Source organism: Dendrobates tinctorius, unplaced genomic scaffold (assembly GCF_039654945.1).
Source record: "Dendrobates tinctorius isolate UK_male_01 unplaced genomic scaffold, ASM3965494v1 ptg000137l, whole genome shotgun sequence".
NCBI lineage: Eukaryota > Metazoa > Chordata > Amphibia > Anura > Dendrobatidae > Dendrobates > Dendrobates tinctorius.
The window spans coordinates 1,768,938-1,784,580 of NW_027361805.1; the positions used below are offsets into that span (position 1 = coordinate 1,768,938).

The following is a 15,643-nucleotide window of genomic DNA, read 5'->3' on the forward strand; positions in this document are numbered from 1 at the left end:
ATACAGCAATTCTGTCATTACACATCATTTTCAAACAAAATATTCCTCAAAACACACAGATTATATAAGTATTGACACCCCTGCAATTCTGTCAGATAATACTCAGTTTCTTCCTGAAAATGATTGCAAACACAAATTCTTTGGTATTATCTTCATTTGTCTTAAATTAAAAAAAAACACAAAAAGAATTGTCCTAAAGCCAAATTGGATATAATTCCACACCAAACATAAAAAAGAGGGTGGACAAAAGTATTGGCACTGTTCGAAAAATCATGTGATGCTTCTCTAATTTGTGTAATTAACAGCACCTGTAACTTACCTGTGGCACCTAACAGGTGTTGGCAATAACTAAATCACACTTGCAGCCAGTTGACATGGATTAAAGTTGACTCAACCTCTGTCCTGTGTCCTTGTGTGTACCACATTGAGCATGGAGAAAAGAAAGAAGACCAAAGAACTGTCTGAGGACTTGAGAAACCAAATTGTGAGGAAGCATGAGCAATCTCAAGGCTACAAGTCCATCTCCAACGACCTGAATGTTCCTGTGTCTACCGTGCGCAGTGTCATCAAGAAGTTTAAGGCCCATGGCACTGTGGCTAACCTCCCTAGATGTGGACGGAAAAGAAAAATTGACAAGAGATTTCAACGCAAGATTGTGCAGATGTTGGATAAAGAACCTCGACTAACATCCAAACAAGTTCAAGCTGCCCGGCAGTCCGAGGGTACAACAGTGTCAACCCGTACTATCCGTCGGCGTCTGAATGAAAAGGGACTGTATGGTAGGAGACCCAGGAAGACCCCACTTCTTACCCCGAGACACAAAAAAGCCAGGCTGGAGTTTGCCAAAACTTACCTGAAAAAGCCTAAAACGTTTTGGAAGAATGTTCTCTGGTCAGATGAGACAAAAGTAGAGCTTTTTGGGCAAAGGCATCAACATAGAGTTTACAGGAGAAAAAAAGAGGCATTCAAAGAAAAGAACACTGTCCCTACAGTCAAACATGGCGGAGGTTCCCTGATGTTTTGGGGATGCTTTGCTGCCTCGGCACTGGACTGCTTGACCGTGTGCATGGCATTATGAAGTCTGAAGACTACCAACAAATTTTGCAGCATAATGTAGGGCCCAGTGTGAGAAAGCTGGGTCTCCCTCAGAGGTCATGGGTCTTCCAGGAGGACAATGACCCAAAACACACTTCAAAAAGCACTAGAAAATGGTTTGAGAGAAAGCACTGGAGACTTCTAAGGTGGCCAGCAATGAGTCCAGACCTGAATCCCATAGAACCCCTGTGGAGAGATCTAAAAATGGCAGTTTAGAGAAGGCACCCTTCAAATATCAGGGACCTGGAGCAGTTTGCCAAAGAAGAATGGTCTAAAATTCCAGCAGAGTATTGTAAAAAACTCATTGATGGTTACCGGAAGCAGTTGGTCGCAGTTATTTTGGCTAAAGGTTATGCAACCAAGTATTAGGCTGAGGGTGCCAATACTTTTGTCTGCCCCATTTTTGGAGTTGTGTGAAATGATCAATGTTTTGCTTTTTGCTTCATTCTCTTTTGTGTTTTTTCATTTAAGACAAATTAAATGAAGATAATAATACCAAAGAATTTGTGTATGCAATCATTTCAGGAAGAAACTGAGTATTATCGACAGAATTTCAGGGGTGTCAATACTTTTGGCCACAACTTATATATATATATATATATATATATATATATATATATATATATATATATATATATATATATATATATATATATATATATATACACAGTGGGGAAAAAAAGTATTTAGTCAGTCAGCAATAGTGCAAGTTCCACCACTTAAAAAGATGAGAGGCGTCTGTAATTTACATCATAGGTAGACCTCAACTATGGGAGACAAACTGAGAAAAAAAAAATCCAGAAAATCACATTGTCTGTTTTTTTTTTTTTCATTTTATTTGCATATTATGGTGGAAAATAAGTATTTGGTCAGAAACAAAATTTCATCTCAATACTTTGTGATATATCCTTTGTTGGCAATGACAGAGGTCAAACGTTTTCTGTAAGTCTTCACAAGGTTGACACACACTGTTGTTGGTATGTTGGCCCATTCCTCCATGCAGATCTCCTCTAGAGCAGTGATGTTTTTGGCTTTTCGCTTGGCAACACGGACTTTCAACTCCCTCCAAAGGTTTTCTATAGGGTTGAGATCTGGAGACTGGCTAGGCCACTCCAGGACCTTGAAATGCTTCTTACGAAGCCACTCCTTTGTTGCCCTGGCGGTGTGCTTTGGATCATTGTCATGTTGAAAGACCCAGCCACGTTTCATCTTCAATGCCCTTGCTGATGGAAGGAGGTTTGCACTCAAAATCTCACGATACATGGCCCCATTCATTCTTTCATGTACCCGGATCAGTCGTCCTGGCCCCTTTGCAGAGAAACAGCCCCAAAGCATGATGTTTCCACCACCATGCTTTACAGTAGGTATGGTGTTTGATGGATGCAACTCAGTATTCTTTTTCCTCCAAACACGACAAGTTGTGTTTCTACCAAACAGTTCCAGTTTGGTTTCATCAGACCATAGGACATTCTCCCAAAACTCCTCTGGATCATCCAAATGCTCTCTAGCAAACTTCAGACGGGCCCGGACATGTACAGGCTTAAGCAGTGGGACACGTCTGGCACTGCAGGATCTGAGTCCATGGTGGCGTAGTGTGTTACTTATGGTAGGCCTTGTTACATTGGTCCCAGCTCTCTGCAGTTCATTCACTAGGTCCCCCCGCGTGGTTCTGGGATTTTTGCTCACCGTTCTTGTGATCATTCTGACCCCACGGGGTGGGATTTTGCGTGGAGCACCAGATCGAGGGAGATTATCAGTGGTCTTGTATGTCTTCCATTTTCTAATTATTGCTCCCACAGTTGATTTCTTCACTCCAAGCTGGTTGGCTATTGCAGATTCAGTCTTCCCAGCCTGGTGCAGGGCTACAATTTTGTTTCTGGTGTCCTTTGACAGCTCTTTGGTCTTCACCATAGTGGAGTTTGGAGTCAGACTGTTTGAGGGTGTGCACAGGTGTCTTTTTATACTGATAACAAGTTTAAACAGGTGCCATTACTACAGGTAATGAGTGGAGGAAAGAGGAGACTCTTAAAGAAGAAGTTACAGGTCTGTGAGAGCCAGAAATCTTGATTGCTTGTTTCTGACCAAATACTTATTTTCCACCATAATATGCAAATAAAATGAAAAAAAAAACAGACAATGTGATTTTCTGGATTTTTTTTTCTCAGTTTGTCTCCCATAGTTGAGGTCTACCTATGATGTAAATTACAGATGCCTCTCATCTTTTTAAGTGGTGGAACTTGCACTATTGCTGACTGACTAAATACTTTTTTTCATATATATATATATATATATATATATATATATATATATATATATATATATATATATATATATATATATATATATATATATATACACACACACTTCTCTGGCAAAAATGTGCAGTGCGCAGGTGCCGTGAAAGATCAAAGAGTCATTGCCAACTCATGCAGATCTTGCACATGTGCGCCACTCATTTCGCCAGCATCACTGCGGATCTCTAGCTGAGTGTAGGCTTTTAGGCTTCAGATGCACACTGCACATGACTGGAACTTCAGAAGATGGCTTCTTCTGGTCATTCACAATACGATTCTGAAACCAGGAAGCGTATACCCAGCTACAGAGGTGCAGCCTAAATGAGCGGCACGCATATGAAAGATTTGCATGGGCTGGTGATGACGCCGGCTCGTGATACCATGGAGAAAGGGATAACTAGTCTGGGGAAATTAATTCCTCATCGACTAGTCAAAGCCCTAATTAAGATAAGAAATGGAGACATTATGTTTTTTTAAAACATTTATTTAACTGAACGTTATACAGGGCTGGTTAGGTAGGGAATTTACTCATACATGGGTGAATTCTTCTGAGTTGGAGAGCATGGATATGGAGGGCAAAGATATGTTCACTCAGGTAGTAATTAGTGCAGATTTTACATCCAGAAGTAGTTGCATACTACAATACTAGCATTGAGAATGAGATGTTACAAAATCTCTTCCAAAAGCCATTGAGAAAATCCACAGTCAGGGCTGTGGAGTCCGTAACCAAACCACCGACAACTCAATTTGCCAGACTTCCAACCCCAAAGCATTGCCTCACTACCGAGACTGTACATAAAGGACAGCCACAGATTCATCTCCACTAAAAGCCCAGATCCTTAGATCAGGAACAGAACAGACATTTATAGGACGCTTCATAACTCCACAGCACTGGTCACTACTGAACCTGTACATAAAGTGCAGCACAGATTCATCTCCACTAAAAGCCCAGATCCTTAGATCAGGAACAGAACAGACATTTATAGGACATTTCATAACTCTGACCCCACAGCACTGGTCACTACTGAGCCTGTACATAAAGTGCAGCACAGATTCATCTCCACTAAAAGCCCAGATCCTTAGATCAGGAACAGAACAGACATTTATAGGACGTTTCATAACTCTGACCCCACAGCACTGGTCACTACTGAGCCTGTACATAAAGTGCAGCACAGATTCACCTCCACTAAAAGCACAGATCCTTAGATCAGGAACAGAACAGACATTTCATACCTCTGACCCCACAGCACTGGTCACTACTGAGCCTGTACATAAAGTGCAGTACAGACTCATCTCAACTAAAAGCCTTAGATCAGGAAAAGAACATTTAATATCTTTCCCGAATTCTTATGAAACATTTACAGCACAACTCGATTTGTTATGTATTTTAGGAGTCTGTTCCTTTTACACCGACTCCAACTCCACAAAAATGGACACAGACTAGTCCACAGCCTTGTGACCGCAGGTCAAATTGAACAATGCTGAGGATTTGATATCTGCAGCCTATTAATTTCTGTATGGTTAGTAATTAATCTGTGGTTACAGTAACGTACTGGAAATAGCCATGATTTGTAAACTTGTAGTAGGTCGGAGTCACACTACTGTCCAACACGGCCAAGTGCTATGCGAGAAAACATCGCATAGCTCTCAGCCCAGTGTAACTCTAGGGAAAGCTCAGATCTGCAATTATTTTCGCATGCTATATCGGCATGCGAGAACAATCGCAGCATGACTCGGCTCACTCATACACATAAGTCTATGGGTGTGAGTGACAATGCACAGCACCCTGATGTCACCCGAGTGCAGTGCGATATACGCCGACAGCAGAGATGGAGAAATTAATTTCTCCGCCTCCTCCGAAGCTGTGCTCCAATCCTCTCTGTGCGAGAGGATCAGAGAACAATAGCATTGATACTCGCTCGGCTCCTGCTCTGGTGTGAGCCAAGGGTCATTAGCATATTGCACACAGCATCACTAACATGTTTATCTCAAGCAAAATGTCCCAGTATTTATTGCAAAAATCACTTTTCATACTTTAAGGCCGGGGTCACACTGGCGAGGAATACAGCCGAGTGAGAGGCGCTAAAAGCACGCATTAGACACGGACCAATGATTCTCTATGGGGTCCCTCGCACCAGCCGTATATTTCTCATCCGTATCCTACGCTCCGTGCCACTCGCAGCATGCTGCGATTGTCAGCGTACTACGGCCGTAGTACGCCAATGCAAGTCTATGGATGCGCAAAAAATACGGATTACACACGGACCACACATGTGACTTGCGGGAAATACACACCCGGTGTCTTTTAGCAAAGCCGGCAATTCAGTGCGCTATACAGTAAACTCACCGACAGGTTTAATAAAGAAACGAAAGAATAGATATAGACACATAGAATACATATATATATTTATATATATGCATTCTATGTGTCTATATCTATTCTTTGGTTTCTGTTAGAAACCCTGTCATAGGGTTCCATTATATGTCCATTTTGCACGCCTGCGAGAAAATCTCGCTATACGGATTACATACGGATGCTTACATGCGCAAAATACGCGACCACACCTTGATTACGGATGACATACGGAGCACTATTTAGGGGTCATTCATCCGTATTACGCATGTAAAATACTGACCGTATTCGGTTAGTGTGACCCCGGCCTTATAGAGGTGGGCAGACGCCTGGATGTAAGGGTCCAGCTGAATAGTTATAAAAAGTACGGGTTCAGGTACCAGAACTGTACTAGGACCCACTCACTTGAATCGGGGACCCAGGTGTGAAAAACTTGTTCCATCATTCCTAAGACGACTCATGGCTGTACTAGCTCAAAAGGGTGCTTCTACTCAATGCTGAGCAAAGGGTCTGAATACTTATGAACATGTGATATTTCAGCTTTTCTTTTTAATAAATTTGCAAAAATTTCTACATTTGTTTTTTTTCAGTCAAGATGGGGTGCAGACACATTAATGAGAAAAAATGAACTTTTTTGAATTTACCAAATGGTTGAAATGAAACAAAGAGTGAAAATTTTAAAGGGGTCTGGATACTTTCCGTACCCACTGTATCTTTAACCTTTATACCGTATTTCTTAATGCTGCGATCATCTGATCTCTTCTACTATATATAGTAAAATACAAATGCATGTTCACACACACAGGAAATTACACATGCACGCGCATACACATGAAAATACACATGTATGCTCCCACAGAAAAATACAAATACACGTTCACACACAGGAAAATACACAAGCACGATTATACAGGAAAATACACATACATGCAGGTTCACACAGGAAAATACAAATGCACACTCACACAGGAAAATACACCTGCATGCTCACACACAGGAAGATACATATACATGCTCGCTCACACAAACAGAAAAATACACATGCACGCACACACACACAGGATAAGACACATGCAGCTCACACACAGGATAATACACATGCACGATCAAACACACAGGAAAATACAAATGCGCACTCAAACACAGTGTGCACAGAGCACAACAGTGTGATGATCTCTCTGCTGTGCTCTGAACAGGTCGGTGAGGAGAGGCACTGCAGACACTCATCCCGGACCTCCCCTCCCTGGCATCTTCTTCCCCATGCAGCTCCTGTCATCGCACTGTCCAGTGCGTGCGATGACGAGAAAATGAAGCCCACAGCTTACGCTCCGAGGTACAACAAAATGGCCGCAATCTCCTCCCACAGCTGTGACCTGGACAGCCCAGGGCGCATGCCTAGATCACAGCTAATCAGCAGGTGAAGCGGCCTCAATGCTAGAGATGTAGTCGCTGTTCGACCGCAGGCTCTTTTATGCCCATGGCTGCCGTAAGTGAGGTGTGCAAGCGTCATGGTTAGACACCCCCACTAATTAAAATGTCAGCTAAATAGAAAAAATATAAATTAGTTTTGTATTAAAAATTGATTATACAGTCATATGTTAAAGTTTGGGCACCCCTATTAATGTTAACCTTTTTTCTTTATAACAATTTTGTTTTTTGCAACAGCTTTTTCAGTTTCATATATCTAATAACTGATGGACTCAGTTATATTTCTGGATTCAAATGAGGTTTATTGTACTAACAGAAAATGTGCAATCTGCATTTAAACAAAATTTTAAAAATTAAAATCATGGCACCTTCCCGCATGTGTAAAAAAGGTAAATACGCATCTGCTAGTTTGCATAATAGGTGCGGACGTTATGCAGCGTCATTTCCACAGCAGATCCTGAACGTGAGAATGTACCCTAATGCAGTGACATTGAGTACCTTGACAAGCAGAAGTCAATGGCTATGTGCACACGATGCGTTTTTTTAACGTTTTACTGACCTGCGTCGGTCTGCGCACGGCCGCCGCTAAGCTCCGCCCCCTGGCCGCTCCGACTATGGGCGCATGACGCTGCATGCGACCTGTGTACCCCATTTTTAACAGTGGGTACGCAGGCCGTGCACAGGTATGCGTTTGTCGGCGCATGCGTCCTTTTAACGGTGCGCCGAGCGCACCAAAATGCAACACTGTGCGTTTGGCGCAGGTAGGGTACGCAGGTCGCATGCAGCGTTATGCGCCCATAGGCGGAGCGGCGGAGCTTAGCGGCGGCCGTGCACAGACCAACGCAGGTCAGTGAAACGCTAGCATGAAACTAGCCTAAATGGTCCAAAAACGCAATGGAATACTTATTGCAAGGTAATTCAATGACAATCCTGAAGTGTTGTGCACACGATCAGGAAATTTCTGTCCGTATTTGCTGCGTTTTATTTTCCGCAGCATGTCAATTCTTTTTGCGTTTCTACAGTGTGTTTTTGACTCATTGACTTCAATTGAGTCAGTCAAATCTGCAGCAAAAACACAGCTGTAAAAAGATTTGCATCTTTGCTGCATTTTTACTGCTTAGGCCTGTTTCACACATCAGTTTTCTCAAATCAGTCAAGATCCGCCGTTTTCCAAAAAAAACGGATCCGCATGCGCGGTCGAAAATGGCGGACACGACGCACAAAAAGCTACAGGTAACGTTTTTGTGTGCATCGCGGCCGCCAAAACAAGACGCATCCGTCGCACGATGGATGCGACGTGTGGCCATACGTCGCAATGCGTCGCTAATGCAAGTCTATGGAGAAAAAACGCATCCTGCGGACAACTTTGCAGGATGCGTTTTTTTCTCCAAAACGGCGCATTGCGACGTACGTCACACGACGCTAGTGTGAAAGTAGCCTTAGATAAAAGAGAACCTAGAAATGTTTGGTGTCTATGAACTTGTAATGACCTGGAGAATCATAACGGCAGGTCAGTTTTAGCATTTAGTGAACCTAGCATAAAAGCCAAACAAAAAACAAGAGTGGGAATTCACTTTTTTTGCAATTTCACCGCACTTGGAATTTTTTTCCCGTTTTTCTAGTACAGAACCAATGGTGTCGTTCAAAAGTACAACTCGTCGTGCACATAGCGCAAGTCAGCCTTTTTGTGACTTTCCTCTTGTGGTATCCTTGGGGTTGTAATGCGACCGCCATTCACCTGAATTACGCTGTGGTGCACCATAGTAACAGCACATAGTGATCTTTGCCATGGGACACGTGTCGCGGCTAAAGTCAGTGTAGCCCGGGTCTTACAAGGTCAGGCACCCTAACAAAACATGCCACTGTCAAACTCCTTGCATACTAAGGCCTGTTCCACACTTCAGTCTTTTGGAATCAGTCTCAATCCTTCAAATTGTGAAAAAAACGGATCCACTGCTGATTGCAAAAAACTGATGCACCAGATCAGTCTTTTTTACGGATTTGTTGCAGCATCCGTCACTGGATTCCGCCATGTGAAGGACGGCGACGGATCCGTCGCCAATAGGCATCCATTCTACCAGACAACGAATCCATCACCGTCCGTCTTTTCTACACAGACAAAAAACGTTCTTCTGGACGTTTTTCCGGCCGATGGACAGGTATTTTATGACGGATCCGTCGCACGGCGGACGAAACGGAAGGCCATCCGTCACAATCCGTCGCTAATACAAGTCTATGGGGAAAAAGACAGATCCGCCAGGCAAATCCGTCGGATCCGTTTTTTTCCGCTGACGGATTTTGACTCACGCTAGAAAACTTAACTGTGAAACAGGCCTAATCCATAAAAAATAAAATTACAACATTGTTACTGCAGTAATCGTACAGATCTGGAGAATCCTGTTTCCATGTTTTCGTTATCACACTATACTCTATAAAACAAAATTTAAAAAAAATGATGGCAGAATAATTTTTTCACACCACTTGAGACATTTTTCCCCCGTTTTTCATTACATTATATGGTAAAATAGATGGTGTGATTCAAAGTACAACTGGTGCTGCACAATAACTAGCTCTAGTATGGCTATGTCGGAAAATAAAACAAAAAAAGACTCTTGGAAGAGAAGGAAAAAGCGGAAGCGCAAACAATTAATCAATCACCGGGTCAGAAAAGGGGTTACACGCTACATCTAAACACTCATCAAAATCCTGTCAGGTGAAAGTGACCTAAAAGGCTTTCCACCTATTTCCAGCTGCAGTGAACTCTGCGCAGGGGCAGACAAGGAGATAGACAAGGATGAGAGAGATTTTAGCGGCTCCCGGGACGGTAGTTAAGGGTTAAAATGCTTCCCAGAGTGAAAATAGCAGACCGTCACTGCAAAAAAACTTTGCAGGGTTCCTCTCATCCGCCCGGGAGCCGCTAAAATCTTGGCGGGTCCGTACAATAACGTGTGACGGACGACCGTCAGTCAAGATCCGCCAATAATGTAAGTCTATGGGTGTAAAAAACGGATCTGCCCCTTTTTTGGTGGATCCTTTTTTTAAAAATTGGCGGATCTTGACTGACGGGAAAAAACAGATGTGTGAAACAGGTCTTACAGTAACTGTTCTACTAATGCAGTACTAAGTTTAGCTTGCGCTATTTGCCAAGACGGTTGTATATTAATTTCCACCTCTTTATATGGATACCCTTTGCGAGTGCAATACATAAAGCCGGCCATCAGGCATGAAACTACTGAACATTAGGTCCATGCTATTTATTTCGCTACTTCTACAATTCAACGGATTTGCTGCTTATTTCTTTCTATAGAAATATCACGAGCAGTGCCGCTAATCTTTCTATAGAAATATCACGAGCAGTGCCGCTAATCTTTCTATAGAAATATCACGAGCAGTGCCGCTAATCTTTCTATAGAAATATCACGAGCAGTGCCGCTAATCTTTATACAGAAATATCACGAGCAGTACCGCCTACCTGTGACCACATTTCCCGCCTACCAGTGACCACGTTTCCCGCCTACCAGTGACCACGTTTCCCGCCTACCAGTGACCGCGCTTCCCGCCTACCAGTGACCGCGCTTCCCGCCAATTTAGCTTGCGCTATTTGCCAAGACGGTTGTATATTAATTTCCACCTCTTTATATGGATACCCTTTGCGAGTGCAATACATAAAGCCGGCCATCAGGCATGAAACTACTGAACATTAGGTCCATGCTATTTATTTCGCTACTTCTACAATTCAACGGATTTGCTGCTTATTTCTTTCTATAGAAATATCACGAGCAGTGCCGCTAATCTTTCTATAGAAATATCACGAGCAGTGCCGCTAATCTTTCTATAGAAATATCACGAGCAGTGCCGCTAATCTTTATACAGAAATATCACGAGCAGTGCCGCTAATCTTTATACAGAAATATGAGCAGTACCGCCTACCTGTGACCACGTTTCCCGCCTACCAGTGACCACGTTTCCCGCCTACCAGTGACCACGTTTCCCGCCTACCAGTGACCGCGCTTCCCGCCAATTTGTGACCACTATCTACTGTGCGTAGGCGTAGTACGTCTCACGTTTTCCCGCCGAAATTGCCCGCAGTCTATGTCGCCTGCTCCAGGTGCAGCAGAACTGCGCAGTTACAAACACCGGCATGACAGATTCTATCGCGCAGTTCTCACTTGTGACATAATAAAACCTTTATCCTGCACGAACAGCTTCTAGGACAGAACACAAGAAGTCTCTACCCCCGCGCTGTAATGTAACCAGACAATAGTGGTATCCCCGCGCATTGCCCCGCTCCTCACCAGTTCCTGTAGGCTCCTTGCGATGTCTTCCACACATGGCGATGAGGTGAACATCTCCAGCCAGTACTCCACCCTGCCCATCTTCATCCGCCCAGGCAGAACTAGTAGCTACTGATGAATGCTGGCCGCCTCATAGCCAGTGACTTATTATAGGGGGCGGGACTGTAATGACACGTGTGAGGGGAAGGCTGTCCTGTCAGCTCTGCATAATGGCTTCCTGCACCACTACGCCCAATATAATATTGGCTGACAGCGCAGGGAAATATACACAGCCCCTAAACTAATAACTGGCTCACTAATTCATTAACGTGTTATTCTCACATTCTTTAATGGGCAAATTGCAAAGTATTTGTAAAAATCAAGCAACTCTGCAAATTGCTTCTTATAAAAGGGATTTTCTGAGAAGCACAATAAAAATTAGCGTTGAGAAAAGCGACAGAGAATGTAGAGGGGACATGACCCAAGTGTACAAGTTACTGTCATGTGTCCACTCACTGGTGCTGGAAATACAAGAGACTGGTGGCAGCGTGCACATTGTCACCACTCCTCAGTCTGTGTTCACACACAAAGTGACTGCAGACTTTTCTTATTAGGCCGGGGTCACACTTGCAAGAAAGCACGAGTATCGCGTCTCAATGCCCGGCACTGCCGCTGGCACTCGAGACCGGAGTGTGCGGCTGCATGTATTTCTATGAAGCTGAGCGCTCCGGTCCTGAGTGCCAGTCGCAGTGCCGGGCATTGAGATGCGATACTCGCACGAGTTTCTCACAAGTGTGACCCCGGCCTTACTCTACAAATCCCTTTGCCGATACAACCATTTTCCGGTTTTGTGGGTTGCTTCTTTTGGACCTTTCATCCAATTAATATTTTTTATTATTTTTCCATCCACATAGCCGTATGAAGACTTGTTTTTTTACAGTATTTTTTTTATGTGAATGACCCCAGTCATTTGACCAGAGATTGCATTGGAATTTAGGGAAAAAATCCAAGTGCAATGAAAATGCACAAATAAATGTGCACAATTCGAACATTGAGTTTTAAGGCTGTGTGCACACGCTGCAGATTCCGCTGCGGATTAATCCGCACGGATTTTGCAAAAACCGCAGATAATCCGCAGGTCCAAAGACCTGCGGATTATCTGCGGTTTTGCCTGCGGTTTGGTCCTGCGGATTCACTATCTCCACAATGGTGGAGATAGGAACCCGCAGCGGTTTCTGCAGAAAGAATTGACATGCAATTCTTTCTGCGGATTCAAAACCGCAGCAAATCCGCGCGTTTTTTTCCGCAGCGTCAGCACAGCGTTTTTTGTTTTTCCATTCAAATGAATGGTACTGTACACCGCAGCTAAAACTGCTGCTTGTCCGCAGCGGCCAAAACCGCTGCGGAAACGCAGCGGAATCCGCAGCGTGTGCACGCAGCCTAAGGTTTAATTTTTCCAGCTTTCATGTGGCGGTAAAAATAACCTTACAATCCATGTCATCATGATAACAGCAATACCAAACTTCCCCATTATTTTATTATTTTAGTAGTGAAAACAAAAATTCAGAAATTTGTACAAAAAAATATAACTTTTTTTGTTTGTGTCACCATTTTTCGAGACCTGTCATCTTTCCATTTTTCAGTCGATGGAGTTGTGCGAGGCCTTGTTTTTTGCACGGCGAGCTAATACAATTCAATACCATTTTGAAATTAAAACGTTTTGATCTGTTCTCATTGCATTTGTTTGCGGAGTAGCGTGGACCAATAAAAGACAATACTGGTGCTTCAATCTTTTGTTCTCTTTACAAATTTACCATTGGGATAATTCATTTTATATTTTGATATACCTGACTGTTATGGATGCAACGATACCACATATGTGCATTTTATAACCCCTTTCCGACATCAGGCGTAATAGTACGCCGATGTCGGTCTCCCTCCCTTTGATGTGGGCTCCAGCGCTGAGCCCACATCTTTTCTGGCACGTCAGCTGTTTTGAACAGCTCACATGTGCCTCTAACAGCCACGGGCGGAATCGCGATTTGTTATGATTAGGTAACCGAGGTGGATAACAGGTGAATAGTCTAGGTAACCAGATAACCAGAGAGGTTGGTAGCTTAGTGGATTGCAGACCCCTAAACTGATGACACATCTAGAATTAGCCGTGGGATGTACCTACGATGCCCTAGACGCCTCGGCACAGCCAAATAATTAACAAAGCCTAAAGAGAGAAATGGGAAAGCTAAACTGCCCCGCAGTAGAACCCCAAAGGAATAGATAGCACCCGAACATATATTGCCGGTGAGACAAGATGAGGCACAAAACACAGGCCAAAAATAGAGTAAGCAAATGTTGGGGCCCAAACTGTCTAGATAGAACAGGACAGAAAAGGATACTGTCTGCAATCACGTAAAAAACCCTAAGAAACATCCAACACGTCTGATATGCAAAAATACTGAGGCCACATGACCTCTCCCCACTAAATCAGAACTCTGGTGTGAACTGGACGCAAAACAAAGATACTGATACAACGGGATTAGAGATACAGAAAAGGCTGACACAAGCTGTGGCATATGAAACAGAGTCCAGCACAGGTCCCAACAGGGAACCTGGGTGAACTCACACCAGCAGAGCACAAATCAGAGAACAGCAAAAATAAATCAAAATGCAAAAAGATTCAAGCAGACAAATAACTTATCTGAAAGATGCAGGACGGAGCAGGAGGCAAGCAGACTTCCAAAATGCTCAGGAAGCAAACCAAATCACCGGCAACAACTGCGGGAAGATTGCTCACTTAAATCTCTCCAGTCTGTAGCACCTAACCTCCAATCATCATCCTCAGGTGATTGACTTCTGTCAGCCAGACCAGCTCCATTACCAGCAGCAACCACCAGAGGGAGCCCACACTCAGAAGCCAGGTCAAAGGTGTTCACAACAGCGATCCACCCGTGGCTGTTAACCCGTTAAATGCCGCTGTCAATCTCTGACAGTGGAATTTAACTTGTGCTTACCGATGGTTGACATGAAAACCAGAAGTCTCCAGCAGACCTCTATGGTTGTCACTGCTGGATTGCCATGAGCACCACCAGTATGTAGCAGAGCCGATTGGATTATGGCAGCTTCTAGTCTCCCATAGAGACTATTGAAGCATGCTAAAAGTAAAAAAAAACCCTGTTTTAAAAATATTAAAAATGTAAGAATAAATAAATGTTTAAATCACCCCCCCATTCGCCACATTCAAAATAATAAAGCAATTAAAGAAATCAAACATACACATACTGCATTTGGTATCACCACATTCAGAATCACCCAATCTATCGATCTAAAGAATTAACCCAATCACTAAACAGCATAGCGAGAAAAAAAGTCAAAACGCCAGAATTACATTTTTTTGGTCGCCGCAACATTGCATTAAAATGCAATAACGTGCGATCAAAACATCGTATCTGCACCAAAATGGTATTATTAAAAACGTCAGCTTGGCACGCAAATAATAAGCCCTCATCCAACCAGAGATCACAAAAAATGGAGATGCTATGCTTATCTGAAAATGGCACAATTTTTTTTTTTTTAAATTTGCCCGTTTTCCAGTACACGATATGTTAAAGCCAATTCTGTCATTCAAAAATACAACTCGTCCCACAAAAAACAAGCCCTCACATGGCCATTTTGACCAAAAAAAATTAGAACGTTATGGCTCTGGAAAGCATGGAAGCAAGTAGTCATGAGCTAACGTGTTCACTACTACTCGGTACTAGCCCGAGTATCACTGTACTCGGTGTACTCGGCGAGCACCGAGCATTTCCAGGATTGCACGGCGGGAACTCGGGTCTCCACCCAGTTTTTTTGGCGGACTTTACAGAACCAATCACGATGCAGGGATTGTCTGCCAGGCAATGAAACGCCGCAGCCATCTTTGATGTGGTCATGCAGTGATTGGCTGGCCGCACAGCATCATCAGGGGTATAAGAGACCGGACGCCGCCCTGCTCGCCACATTCAGCTCCAGATTGAGATATTGTAGGTAGAGCTGCTGCCTTGATAGGGTCAGAATTGGGGATTTATTAGTGAGTGTGGGGTCTACCATCCTAAACAACTCAAATCCAGCTAAACCAACAGTGCTTCTAAGGACTAATTCCGAAATATATAGGTTCCAGTGTTAGGCAGGCAGGGTAGTGTACGTCGCTGTATACACATCAG

General features: G+C 43.4%; 1 long non-coding RNA gene across 1 annotated transcript in view; it reads right to left on the reverse strand.

Annotated features, from left to right (window-relative positions):
- The window catches only part of LOC141048595 (uncharacterized), a 28,233-nt gene extending 16,611 nt beyond the window's left edge, over positions 1–11,622 (reverse strand). The window contains exon 1 of the long non-coding RNA XR_012220098.1: positions 11,466–11,622. This is a non-coding gene — a long non-coding RNA (uncharacterized lncRNA). The remainder of the gene's footprint in view (positions 1–11,465) is intronic.
- Positions 11,623–15,643: the final 4,021 nt, after the last annotated feature.